The sequence below is a fragment of the Desmodus rotundus genome, chromosome 4 (genome assembly GCF_022682495.2).
Source record: "Desmodus rotundus isolate HL8 chromosome 4, HLdesRot8A.1, whole genome shotgun sequence".
NCBI classification, from domain to species: domain Eukaryota; kingdom Metazoa; phylum Chordata; class Mammalia; order Chiroptera; family Phyllostomidae; genus Desmodus; species Desmodus rotundus.
The window spans coordinates 105,314,056-105,326,838 of NC_071390.1; the positions used below are offsets into that span (position 1 = coordinate 105,314,056).

Here is a 12,783-nt window from a genome sequence, read left to right on the forward strand (position 1 = left end):
TTCAACAACAAGAAGGCACTGAATGCCACCGAGCTGTGAATGTAAAAATGGTTAAAGTAGTAGAACTTATGTTAAAATAGATAAAGGGGAGGAACGAAAAGGAATAAACTATCACCTCTGACGCAGTACCAGGGGATGTACTCTCTCATGGGTGTTTACTTTCTAGAATGGCCTTTTCAGCACTGCCTGTGGACCCCTAATAGAAGCATGATAACAAACACGTGTTCTCTGCCCTCGTGAGTGCACTGAGCTTTTGTCCAATGTCCGCTCTCTTTGAGCCCATGACAACTGCTTTTCGAGCCCTGGTGCCAGCAGTGGCCCTTCGTCAGGAGGCAGCCTGTGCAGTGTTGGGAAGCCGGGCTTGGGCCCTCACGGCGGGCCGGGAAGTATGGGAACATAGGTGAGCAGCGCACCTGCTGGGTCTGTGTCCTGTCTGTGAAGTGTGAGCACCACCTGTTAAGAACAAGGCAGGGAAGAAGTGGTATTGTCCCTGTAAATTGCTTTGCAGGACTCCTAGCCTACAGTGAGCAGTCAGCAAAGGTGAACACATCAGTGTGTCAGCTAGATGTTCAGTGTACCAGGTGCGTGTAAGTGGTCCTGGCCAGGTGCCACGCCAACCTCCGTGGCTCTCAGCCAGGAGTGAGAGAGGTGGCTGGATGCCCTCCAGGATTCCCCACCTCGGAGGCTCACCCACGGGATGGCTCGTTCATGTGCTCAGCCGCATCGGGTCCTGGTGGATAACCTGCTCTCCCATGGGAGCTTTGGTTTGACCTTAGCTTGAAAGTCACAGGCCTGCATACAGCTCGAGTTCTGGTTGAAGCATGACTCACTTTGTCTTTTATAAATTTTTGGCTACCCTTTGTGCTGATGAAGGTGTTAAGATGGCAGACCCTGTGCTCAGACCTCATGCTCCTTAGTGTTGGGATCAGGCTGAACACCGAGAAAGCATGTGGATTACATTGAATGCAAATCCCTGGCTCTGTGGGCCCAGAGACAGCAGATGAATAGACAGCATTGAGGAGGGGCTGCTGACCTGACCCAAACCCCTCCCTCAAGTAAGCAGGGGAGCCACCTGCAACCTCCTGGCCGTGGCCATTCACACACCTGGTGGGGGGTCCTTACAGTCTGTCTGCTCACTGGATTCCTGACTTTTCTGTTGGGTTTTATTACCCATGTTGTCTCATGGACTTCAGAGAAAGCTCAAGTTCAGATTCCTTACTGATAACTGCTGATGGTTGCTTTAGGTGAAAGAGAAAAATAAAATTAAGATGGTTTTCTCCTTCCCTTTCCCTCTGAGGTGTATGTAGGTCAGGAAATTCTGGGTGGCCCAAAGAGACCCTGGTCCCAAGAAATTTCATGCTGTTTCATCCAAGTGTTTACCAATGTGTAAGCTCTCTCTAAATAGGTCAAAATGCTTTGACAATGCCACATATACAGGTGCATAAGACAACACTCATTTACTTCTCTCAGGATCCCTGGGGTGGCAGCTCTGCCTCAGTGGTTAAGGTGATTTATCCAATGTCATGCTCAGCAGATCGTCAGGCCATCCCACTCTTAGCAGAGTTGCTGCTCCCAGAGAACATAGGGCCTGTGACGGGGAGATTAATGTGCACGAAAATATTTTCCTCAAGGCTGTGCCCCAGTGACAACAGTTCCTATACTTTGAATTTATTAGGCATTCCTGCTGTCCTGTCCCTGGAAAGTCCAACGTAAAATTCGAATCTGTCTCTGACGGACTGGGACCTCCAACCAAGATGGGCCCATTAGCCCAGGTGTCTGAGGCCCCAGGTCTTCGGCACTGGCTAGTTTTTTTTATATCCTTACCTGAGGACATTCCTTCATTGCTTTTTGGTGAGAGAGAGGAAGGAAGAGAGAGAAACATTGATGCGAGAGAGAAGCATCAATTGGTTTCCTCCCGTAGGCAGACTCGCACAGACCAAGGACAAAACCCACAACTTAGGCATGTGCCCTAACCGGGAATTGAACTCAGAACCTTTCTTTTATAGGACGACTCTCCAACCAACCTGAGCCACCCCAGCCAGGGCAGCACAGATTAGATTGTAATGTAAATTGGAACCCGGGGAAGGACAAATTTAGGAGCAATCCTTAAGTCTGATTGAGCATGAATCCTAAGGAGAGGAAGAAAAATGGGAAATCCTGAAGGCAAGTGTCAGTTTACAACATTTGAAAGCTTGGCTTTGACTTTCCGTTTTGGTGTCAAATCTGTTTGCTGCATTTTTCTCTCCCTGTCTCTTCCTCTCCCCTCTCCTGCCATGCTCTGATCTACTCTCATAAACCAGGACAGCTACTTCGTGGTTTATGTCTACCGTATAAAAGTTATAATACTTTCTGTCTGCACACAGCAGCCACTTTGTCTGTATCTGTCTTTAACACTTTAAGTGTGTATCAATTTAGCTCTTGGCTACTGATTGGAGAGATACACGATTCAGGAAGAACATTTGTGTAAAAAGTCATTACTGGCTTTCATGCTTCTGTCAGTGCTTCCTGATGGACCCCCCCACCGCCTACCTCCCCCTCCCCCTACACAAAAGAGCCAAAAGCCCAGTTAGGAACAAATTAAGGACTAAATGGCTTTCTGTGGAATAACTTCCTCCTTTCTTGTCTCCTTCTCAGGGCCTTGAAAATTAGACTGAAGTTGGCGAGCACATCCAAAGCTGTTCCAACTGTGTTTTTGTTTTGGGGCTGTGTTGACACATTAGAGCCACATGGCTGCCACTGTTGGCACCAGAGCAGGATGCAGGCTCAGAGAGAGGGCGAGGTGACAACATAAAAGGCACTGTGCCACCTTCCTGTGAGGACTAAACCCACCGCTGAAACAGTGCCAGCAGAACCCACAGCACTGTCTGTTAACTGGTCAGCTCTGTGCCCGGGGGCATGGGAACCAAAAATCAGATGAATAACATAAGCAGCCCTGATCCAGCTCTGGCACTCCATGCTTTGGGAAAATAAAAATAAATGTTTATGCTGGAAATTGTAAAATCCCCTACTACATCCTTTATTCCATCTTGTGCTTTTAAATAGAACACATTAAGCTCGCCAGGGGTAGCTGGCTTTGACACGGCACTGTGTCCCTCTTCATGAAATGAAAGCAATCTGTCTGACTAGGACATTGAGATCCAGTAATTTGCCACCTTAGCTGTAATTTTCAATGCTCCCCCACTGCATGGATTGAAGCTTTCTTTCCATAATTATAGTGGAATCAAAAGACTAGCACACTAATGTGCTATGCTACGTGCCTACTATTTGTAAGAGTCACTTCTCAGCCAATGTTTTTAATATGTCACCCAAAAGGTTGTTGGGATCATCCTGTCCTTTTTGTCTGGGTTTTTCCCTCTAAAACAATATTATCACTTAAAAATTTAAATAATTGTGAAACTGAAAGTAAAAGAAACCAACACCAAGCAAAATTTAAAATAAAGGTAAATCCAGACTTCTGGCCAAGATGGAGGCGCAGGTGTACACACTGTGCCTCCTCGTACAACCAAAAGAAGGACAACGACAATTTAAAAACAAAAAACAACTAGAATTGACAGAAAATAGAACTGTATGGAAGTCCTACAACTAAGGAGTTAAGGAAAAACATTCATCCAGACTGGTAGGAGGGGCAGAGATAGGCAGCTGGGAGGAGAGGACTCGCGGGAAGGTGGTGGCTGGAGGACTGGGGTGGGCAAGATGGTGGCTGGCGGACCCAGTGAAGTGGCGGATTGTGGAGTGGGGTGGGCAAGGCTGCAGCTGGCTGGTAAGACAGCAGCTGGTGGACCCGGCGGTCCCATATTTGTGTGCAGATAAACTGGGAGGAACAAAGGGGGAGCAAAACAGACCATGCAACCCCAGGGCTCCAGTGAAGGGAAATAAAGCCTCAAACCACAGATTGAAAGCGCCTGTGGGCATTGTGGCAGTGGGAGAAACTCCCAGCCTCATAGGAGAGTTCGTTGGAGAGACCCACAGGGTCCCAGAATGTACACAAACCCACCCACCCAGGAATCAGCACCAGAAGGGCCCACTTTGCTTGTGGGTAACGAGGGAAGTGACTGAAAGCCAGCAGAGAGCAGAGCAAGCACCATTGTTCCCTCTCGGACCCCTTCCCTACGTACAGCATCACAGCACACCGACCTGGGTTGCCTCACCCTGGTGAATACCTAAGGCTCCACCCCTTTACATAACAGGTGCACCAAGACAAAAAAAAAAATGGCCCAAATGAGAGAACAGATCAAAGCTCCAGAAAAAATACAACTAAGCAACAAAAAGATAGCCAACCTATCAGATGCACAGTTCAAAACACTGGTAATCAAGATGCTCACAGAACTGGTTGAATTTGCTCGCAAATTAGATGAAAAAATGAAGGCTATGCTAAGAGAAATAAAGGAAAATGTACAGGGAACTAATAATGATGGGAAGGAAACTGGGACTCAAATCAACAGTGTGGACCAGAAGGAAGAAAACATCCAACCAGAAAAGAATGAAGAAACGAGAATTCAAAAAAATGAGGAGAGGCTTAGGAACCTCCGGGACATCTTTAAACGTTCCAACATCCGAATTATAGGGGTACCAGAAGGAGAAGAGGAAGAGCAAGAAATCAAAAACTTATTTGAACAAATAATGAAGGAGAACTTCCCCAGTCTGGCAAAGGAAATAGATTTCCAGGAAGTCCAGGAAGCTTAGAGAGTCCCCAAGAAGTTGGACCCAAGGAAGTACACACCAAGGCACATCATAATTACATTACCCAAGATTAAAGATAAGGAGAGAATCTTACAAGCAGCAAGAGAAAAGGAGACAATTACCTACAAAGGAGTTCCCATAAGACTGTCAGCTGATTTCTCAAAAGATACCTTACAGGCAAGAAGGGTAGCAAAGCTTTCATTTAGAATGGAAGGGCAGATAAAGTGCTTCCCAGATAAGGTCAAGTTAAAGGAGTCCATCATCACCAATCCCTTATTATATGAAATGTTAAAGGGATTTATCTAAGAAAAAGAAGATAGAAAATATGAACAGTAAAACTACAGCAAATTCCCAGTTATTAATACCATACCTAAAACGAAAACAAAAGCAAACTAAGCAAACAACTAGAACAGGAACAGAATCACAGAAATGGAGATCACATGGAGGGTTATCAATAGGGGAGTGGGAGGGGGATAGAAGGGGAAAAGGTACAGAGAATAAGTAGTATAAATGGTAGGTAGAAAATAGACGGGGGGGGGGGTAAGAATAGTGTAGGAAATGTAGAAGCCAAAGAACTTGTATGTATGACCCATGGACATGAACTAAACAGGGGGCAGGAGTGTGGGCAGGAGGGAGTGTGCAGGGCAGAGGGGAGTGAAGGGGGGAAAATGGGACAACTGTAATAGCATAATCAATAAAATATATTTAGGAAAAAAACCAAAAAGACGACCCCAACAAAAAATAGAGGTAAATCCAGCTGCCTCTGTAGTCTGTCCTGAATAACACTTCCAGTGACCCAAGATGGACTGTCAGTGGCCACCCCAAATTGAAGGGGAACTCAGTTTCATACTCTGGGCCTCTCATTCCTGGGCTGTGATAAGAACTACATTCTTTCTTTGGGTAAAATTGCTCCCTGGTAGTGAAGAGTCAACCAGGGCTTGCTGCTTGTGGTCCATAGAACACAGCTTTGTCCACCCCTCCTACACAATCAGTCTCTGTGATTATCTCACGGCACACGATAACTTTCTAGTATCCAAATACTCTAGTGTGGAAAAGGCAGAAGCAACTAATGGTGCAAAATAGCAGACACTGCTGAAGGTGCCCTAAGGGCAGTTTGGGTGACTGAGGCCAGGAGACTTTTCACTGCATTCAGAGTAGCAGCACCATCTGCTCTTGTCCAAGGATGAAGGGAACTCCCTTTTTCTGGCCACAACTTCACTAACATTCCTCTTACAAGTGGCAGTGGCCACCATATCAGATAAATCTGATGCCAAAAATGAGCTGGGATGATTGTAGGAGCTAGAGGTTCATGCCCAATAGAAACACATCTTATGCTTTCTTGAATTATCGAATATGAAATCTGGAAGATGCCTGCAAGATCAACTCCAGAAATCTTGTTATTTTACAGATGAGATATGATAGCTCAGAAGCAACTTGCATGAGCTGCACAGCTGGGCTGCTCTGCAGCTTGGAGGACTGTCCCTTGAGCAATGCTTCTTGTTACCCAGTCTGGTACCATGGCTTTCTAGGAATTGGTGGTGGCTTCCAGTGGCACCCATGTCCTCTCTTTCCAACAGAGCCTACTGATTGCAGGTGTTGAAAGAGTTGTTTCCATTAGAGATGGGAATGCAGGAGGATTCTAATTTGGGTGATTTTCTAGCAGAACACTCATAGACAATGGCCTTTTTCCTGCTCCTCTTGTATGAAACATCTTCTTAATGGCTTAAAGCTACTGAAGGTTATGACTTTCCTTTCACTGGCAAAATGCAGAGTTTTCAGATAACATTTAGGCATCACATCTTCACTTATGCCATTTTTATTCCCATGCCTGATTTTGGAATTATTATTATTATTATTATTATTATTTTTAGTATTCTGATATTACAATTTGCCTTAGAAAAGTGAAAAAAGTTTGGACAACCATTAGCTACTTCAGATTTCATTTAAGCTATCTGGAGGTGATTGCCAATTTTCAATACCACACTTTTACCTACTTATACAAGTTAAATTTGGGGACTTATTGAAGAGCCCCAAATAATGAAACTCGCTATGATAGATTGATGCAATGAGGGAGGAATAATCAGGTATGATAACAATTAGCTCAAGAATTCTGATATAAACCTGTTGAATTAATTGTTTCAATGGTAGTTTTCTTAGTTGATAATTTATTCATTTCTACATATAACATATATTTTAAAAACTTTTTAAAGAGATTTTATTTATTTATTTTTAGAGAAAGGAGAAGGGAGAAAGAGGAGAGAAACATCAATGTGTGGTTGCCTCTCATGTGCCCCCTACTGGGGACCTGGCCCATGACCCAGGCATGTGCCTTGACTGGGAATCGAACCAGTGACCCATTGGTTCACAGGCCGGTGCTCAACCCACTGAGCCACACCAGCCAGGGCTAAAACAACTTTATGAAGTTATAATTAATGTACAAAACACTGGACACCTTTAGTGTATAAAATCTGATGAGTTTGCAGATATACATTCACCCACGAAACCATCATCCACAATCAAGATAATAAATATATTTATTGTCTCTCAAAGTTTCCCCCGCCCCTCTTTTTTTTGGTGGTAGGAACACTTAGCATGAGATCCAGTCTCTTAACAAGTTTGTAAGTGCACAGTACAATATTGTTAGCTATAGGCATCGTGTTGAACAGCAGATCTGTAGAACTTATCTTGTATAACTGAAACTTCATACCCATTAAGCGACAACTCCCCATTCCTCTCCCACCCCTAGTTCCTGGTCACCACCATTCTACTCTCCATTTTTATGAGTTTTCCTATTTTGGATATCTCACATAAGTGGAACCACGCAGTATTTGTCATGTGACTGGCTTATTTCACTTAGTATAATATCCTCCATGTTCATCCATGTTGTCATGTATGGCAGAATTTCTTTCTTTTCTAAGGCTAAATAATATTTCATTGTATGTATGTACATATTTTGTTCATCTATCAGGGACATTTAGGTGGTGCACATATCTTGGCTAATATGAATAAAGCTGCAATGAACATCTTAAATTCTTCCAAAAAAATTGATGAAGAAGGGACACTTCCTAATAAATTTTAACAAGGCCAATATTACTTTGATAACAAAGTCAGATAGACACTACAAGAAAAGAAAACTATAGTCCAACATCTCTGGTAAAGATAGATGCAAAAATCCTTAATAAAATATTAGCAAAATATTAGCAAACTGAATTCAACAGCATATTAAAAGGACAATACATCACAATCAAGTGGAATTTATTCTTGAGATGCAAGGATGGCTCAATATCCGTAAATCAACAAATGCGATGTACAAATGGCCAACAGGTATGAGAAGATGCTCCACCTCACTAATCATCTGGGAAATGCAAATCCACACCACAATGAGATATCACTTCACACCTGTTAGAATGGCTATTATCAAAAAGACAAGATATAACAAGTGTTGAGGAAGATGTGGAGAAAAGGAAACCCTTGTGCACTGTTGGTGGGACTGTAAATTGGTGCAACCACTATGGAAAACAGTATGGAGGTGCCTCAAAAAATTAGAAATAGAACTACCATATGATCCAGCAATTCCACTTCTGGGTATTTATCTAAAAGAAATGAAATCAGTACCTTGAAGTGATATATGCACTCCCATGCTCACTGCAGCATCATTCACATATATTTTTAAATAGCTTATTATCTATAAGTCCCTGAAAGTACTTCTGGGGAAAGAAAGACAGATAAACTAACTGCTATTATCCTCAAGGGATCTGTAGTATTGTGGAAGAGACAGTAATTCTTCTAGGTGTAATAATAAATAGGAAGAGATCATGTAGAGAAGAAGAGGTGAAGTGCTGAGGAAGTTCTAGGAAAGATTACATCTACTGGAGATATTTTAAAAAGGGCTCACTGAGTAGATGAATAAGCATGGATGGACGAGTTAGTTTGGAAGTTGTGGAATAGATCCAACCAAATGAAAGAAAACAATCAAGTCTTAGAGACAAGAATGAACACGACTTGTGTGGGAATAAAGAGCGATTCAATTTGGATGAAGCAAGTGTTTTTCCAGTGGATATGACATAGTAGCTTGAACATGATCCCAAGTAGTCTGGACTTTTTCAACACAAAAGCAGAGAGCTGCAGACACTTAGCATGGAAAGACCTTTCAAATTTGTCTAGCTTGACCTTCTCCCTGACGCATAAATTCTTTTTCCAGCAATAGTCCATTTAGGACGCAGGTACCCTGACACACCGAACAAACCTATGTCTGCTTGTCGGCAGGAAAATAAGTCAGCTACAACAACTTCTTCCAATACAAGCACATTTGAAGGGCACTACGTGCTTGCATACTTTATCAAAAGGTGTGTGGGTTGTTCATAATTGAACTGCAATGCATACAGCTTTCTAAATCCAGCTATTGAAAGTTATAAGCCAAAACATGGTTGATGAAAATATGCATTGCTCTACAACTTAGACCCCGTAGGGTTAACAAATGACTTATGACAAAGATAATTGAAAATGTTAAAGCCAAATTAGCAGAGTGTTATACTTCACAGAATGAAAAGCGGCAACTTAAATCATGCCTAACTCAAAATAACATTAAAGATATGTCTCTAACAAGCATCCCTCTCAGATACTGCGGGATTTCACTTGTCTGTGTGTGTGAGTATCCACAGGAGCTTTGTGCCAGCCAGGAGTTTTTGTACACACATCATTTCAGCCTTTGTAAACTCATAGGGTGATTTATGTATAAATAATCTTTAGGTGTAAATACAGATAAAAATCTATGGAATCAATTGGATGTAAGAGCCAAAGAAAACAAAACCCCATAGACACCCTGACATTTCTTAACAGCTGAACACCCTACTGTGAAATGATCCCAAAGGAGTGGTTTTTCAGACTCCAAAGAATGTGCACTCACTATTCTACAAAAGATTTCACTCCACAGCCAGAGCTCTCTAGAAAGATTTTCTTTTATTATTATAATCTACCTCCTTGTAAAATCTAACCACTGTCCTACTTCTGACACCCCACAGGGCTAATAGGACTCTATTTCTTTGTATCTTCAGCTATCAGATGAAAACCAATTGTAATTATTCTGTTTTTCATTTTTTAGGTCATAGCAGGATGAAACTAAGATTTTGTATTGTGTTGTTAAACTTTTTGTTGCTTAAGTGTTTACATTATTGCAGCCTGGTGATATGTTTCTGTACTTCAGTTCTAACACCCACTACATTGCCCATGCTCTCTAGATTTGTGTGCATTCATGAGTTTATGATCTATATTAACAACTAAAAACATTGTATACGGCAGACTCCAGAAGACCAGCCTCCATCCCTCTATCACTGGTCACCTTCCTGTGAGTGGTAGTCTCTAGTATAGCCTTTGAACAAAGCAATAGTATTTGGTATGGTCATTTAGAGGATTACAAATTGAGTTTATTTATACCATAATTCAGTGCACACTTCATCATCTTGCCCTCAAATAAACAGTTCGGTCTAAGTATCCAGCAAATGAACTGGGCATGTACTGTGTGCCAACAATGACTTCTGAAATGACTAAGGTATAGAGAGCATGTACACTTTTTTTTTTTTTTTTTTTTTATTGTTATGCAATTACAGTTGTATGCCTTTTCTCCCCATCCCTCTACCCCACCCCAGGTGAACCCACCTCCCTCCCCCCTCTCCACCCTCCCCCTTGGTTTTGTCCATGTGTCCTTTATAGTAGTTCCTGTAATACCCTCTTCCCACTATCCCCGCCCCCACCCCCCCACCCCCGCCCTGGCTATTGTTAGATTGTTCTTAACTTCAATGTCTCTGGTTATATTTTGTTTGCTTTTTTCTTCTATTGCTTATGTTCCAGTTAAAGGTGAGATCATATGGTACTTGTCCCTCACTTCCTGGCTTATTTCACTTAGCATAATGCTCTCCAGTTTCATCCAGAGAGCATGTACACTTGAGACACTACTTTTGAGACAATGGATCAAACAGATCATCTCAAAAAATTATGGTGAGGACAATGGTAGAAAAATGGGGGGCCTTTAGGGGATGGAGAAGTAGAATGATCAGATTTGTGGGTTTTTTGTGAAGTAATTACTTACAATATTTACTTATTTATTCTTTTTATTCTTGTTTATTCTGTTACAGTTGTCTCAATTTTTCCCCTTCAACCTCCTCCACCCAGCCCACCCCCTGCTCCCACAGTCAATCCCCACACTGTAGTCAAAGAACATACATGAATGACCCATGGACATAGATTTTTGTTTTAAATGATGACTTTGTCACCAGAATTGGCAAAATCTAGGTAAGAAATGAAGATGTGAATTAAGGTAGTGCTCTGGGAATGGAAAGGAGATAACAGTCAGGAAATGTGAATATATAGGACCTGTTGACTTGAAACTTGGGCTCCGGGGAGACAGGTTCAGATTGGACAATAGGAATAGATCCTGGTGGTATTCACCAGGATGAAAAATGCAAAAACACATGAGCTTGCAGGGTAGGGGAGATGGTAAGGCTCTGATGTGCCTGTGAGTCATCCTGGTGGAGCTGTCCAGTGGTCTGGTGGGCTACTTATAAGAGCTGGAGAACCTGGGCGACATGAGGTTGTTGAATCCTGGTATTCGCTTCTACTAATACTTGCTATTCTGTTGACACTGTATTTATACTTATGAGTTAGTTTCAAGCTCACTCTTCCAGTCTGTGTGTGTATCTCTTATTGCATCAGACCTTTCTCCAATTAATACTGTCTCCACTGATATTTTGCTTTAACATCTTGAACTCTGAGAATCACTGTGCACAAGGGGAACACAAGGTATAAACCTGGCTCCTACCCTTGGGAGGTGACAATCTAGGGTGGGCAGACATAGATGCTAGCTGACCAGAAGCTGCAACCAAGGGTGTATTCTAGGATGGGGGTATGTATAGACACCAGCCCAGAAGAGGGTGGCCACCTCTACTTGGGCAGTCAGCTAGGTCTATAGAGACTAAATGACAAATGGCCTCCTCTGGAAGCTGGAGATGGGAGGAGGAGTGAATGGCAGAAACATGAACCTGAATGATGCATTCAGAGACAGTAGGAGGCACGGTGTAAGGTGTGGCTGGAAAAATATTATATGATAAAACTTGGCAGGTTGTGCCCATCAGGACAAAGCACGCTGCATCACTCACTCACATGTCCCAGGCCCCTGGGAGAATGTCTAGTGCTCAACAGGCTCTCAGCTACTATTCATTGATGATTTTTTTGTTTAGGGAGAAAGGTCTGGTATGGAGATGATTTCCTCAGGCCCAGGGTATAGGTGGGGAAGGAGGTCAGGGGATAGATGAGCTTCCCCAGGTGGGTGGGTTGGAGGTAACACCTTCAAGGGGATCAAGTGTGTCTAGTCACAAATGTGGATTCAATGTGTGTGTGTCCCACAGTAATTAGCTGGGAAGCCAGGGAGGGGACAGCTTCAGCAAGTTAAGGATGATCGGTAGCATCCAATGGCACAGAGGGCCTGAATGTCACAGTGAGGATGAAACATGCCCCCCTGTCCTGGGCAGCACATAGGCCACCGGTCATCCTGGAGGGATTGACTCAGTGAATGGCACGCTATGTCCTGTCTGTGCCCTTCCATGATGGCCCCATTTGCTCATGTGACATTGCAGTTAGGTGCTCTGCCTATTAGATGCTTGGTCAGTATTTGTGGGACAAATGCATGGATATATGTATTTTAAAGAAAGTAAGACTGGTGGTGGGTGAGACCAAGAACTCGGATCAACCTAGAGCAGGAGGATCCCTCTCCTAGACGGCCGAGGCCATCCCTGCTTTCTGTTCTTTAGAGCTTTGTGGGTTTAGAATAACCAGCGTGGGGCAAAGAAAATGTCCATAGGCTGGTGCTACAAGTTTTTCTGAGCAAATTTCTTTTTGGGGTTTATTAATTAATGTTTTCACATAATTAAGGTAGTGTGATGAAAGGCAGGACACTTCTGTTGCAATCCCTTGCTTTTTACCCCCAAACCATAAATTTCACTAAGCCTCAATTGCCTTACCTGTGAAAGGGGAGAATAACATTGTACCTGCCTTATAGGATCCGGCCGTGTAATCTGGGCCACACTCAATAGATTGGCAGTCTTTAAAAGT

The 12,783-nt window shown here is 43.0% G+C and overlaps 1 protein-coding gene and 1 pseudogene across 1 annotated transcript in view; one reads left to right on the forward strand and one right to left on the reverse strand.

Moving 5' to 3' along the window:
* The window catches only part of ADARB2 (adenosine deaminase RNA specific B2 (inactive)), a 430,916-nt gene that overhangs the window by 206,014 nt on the left and 212,119 nt on the right, over positions 1 to 12,783 (reverse strand). The window lies entirely within an intron of this gene.
* Positions 282 to 12,783, forward strand: part of LOC112321302 (high mobility group protein B3 pseudogene) — a 29,687-nt pseudogene continuing 17,185 nt past the window's right edge.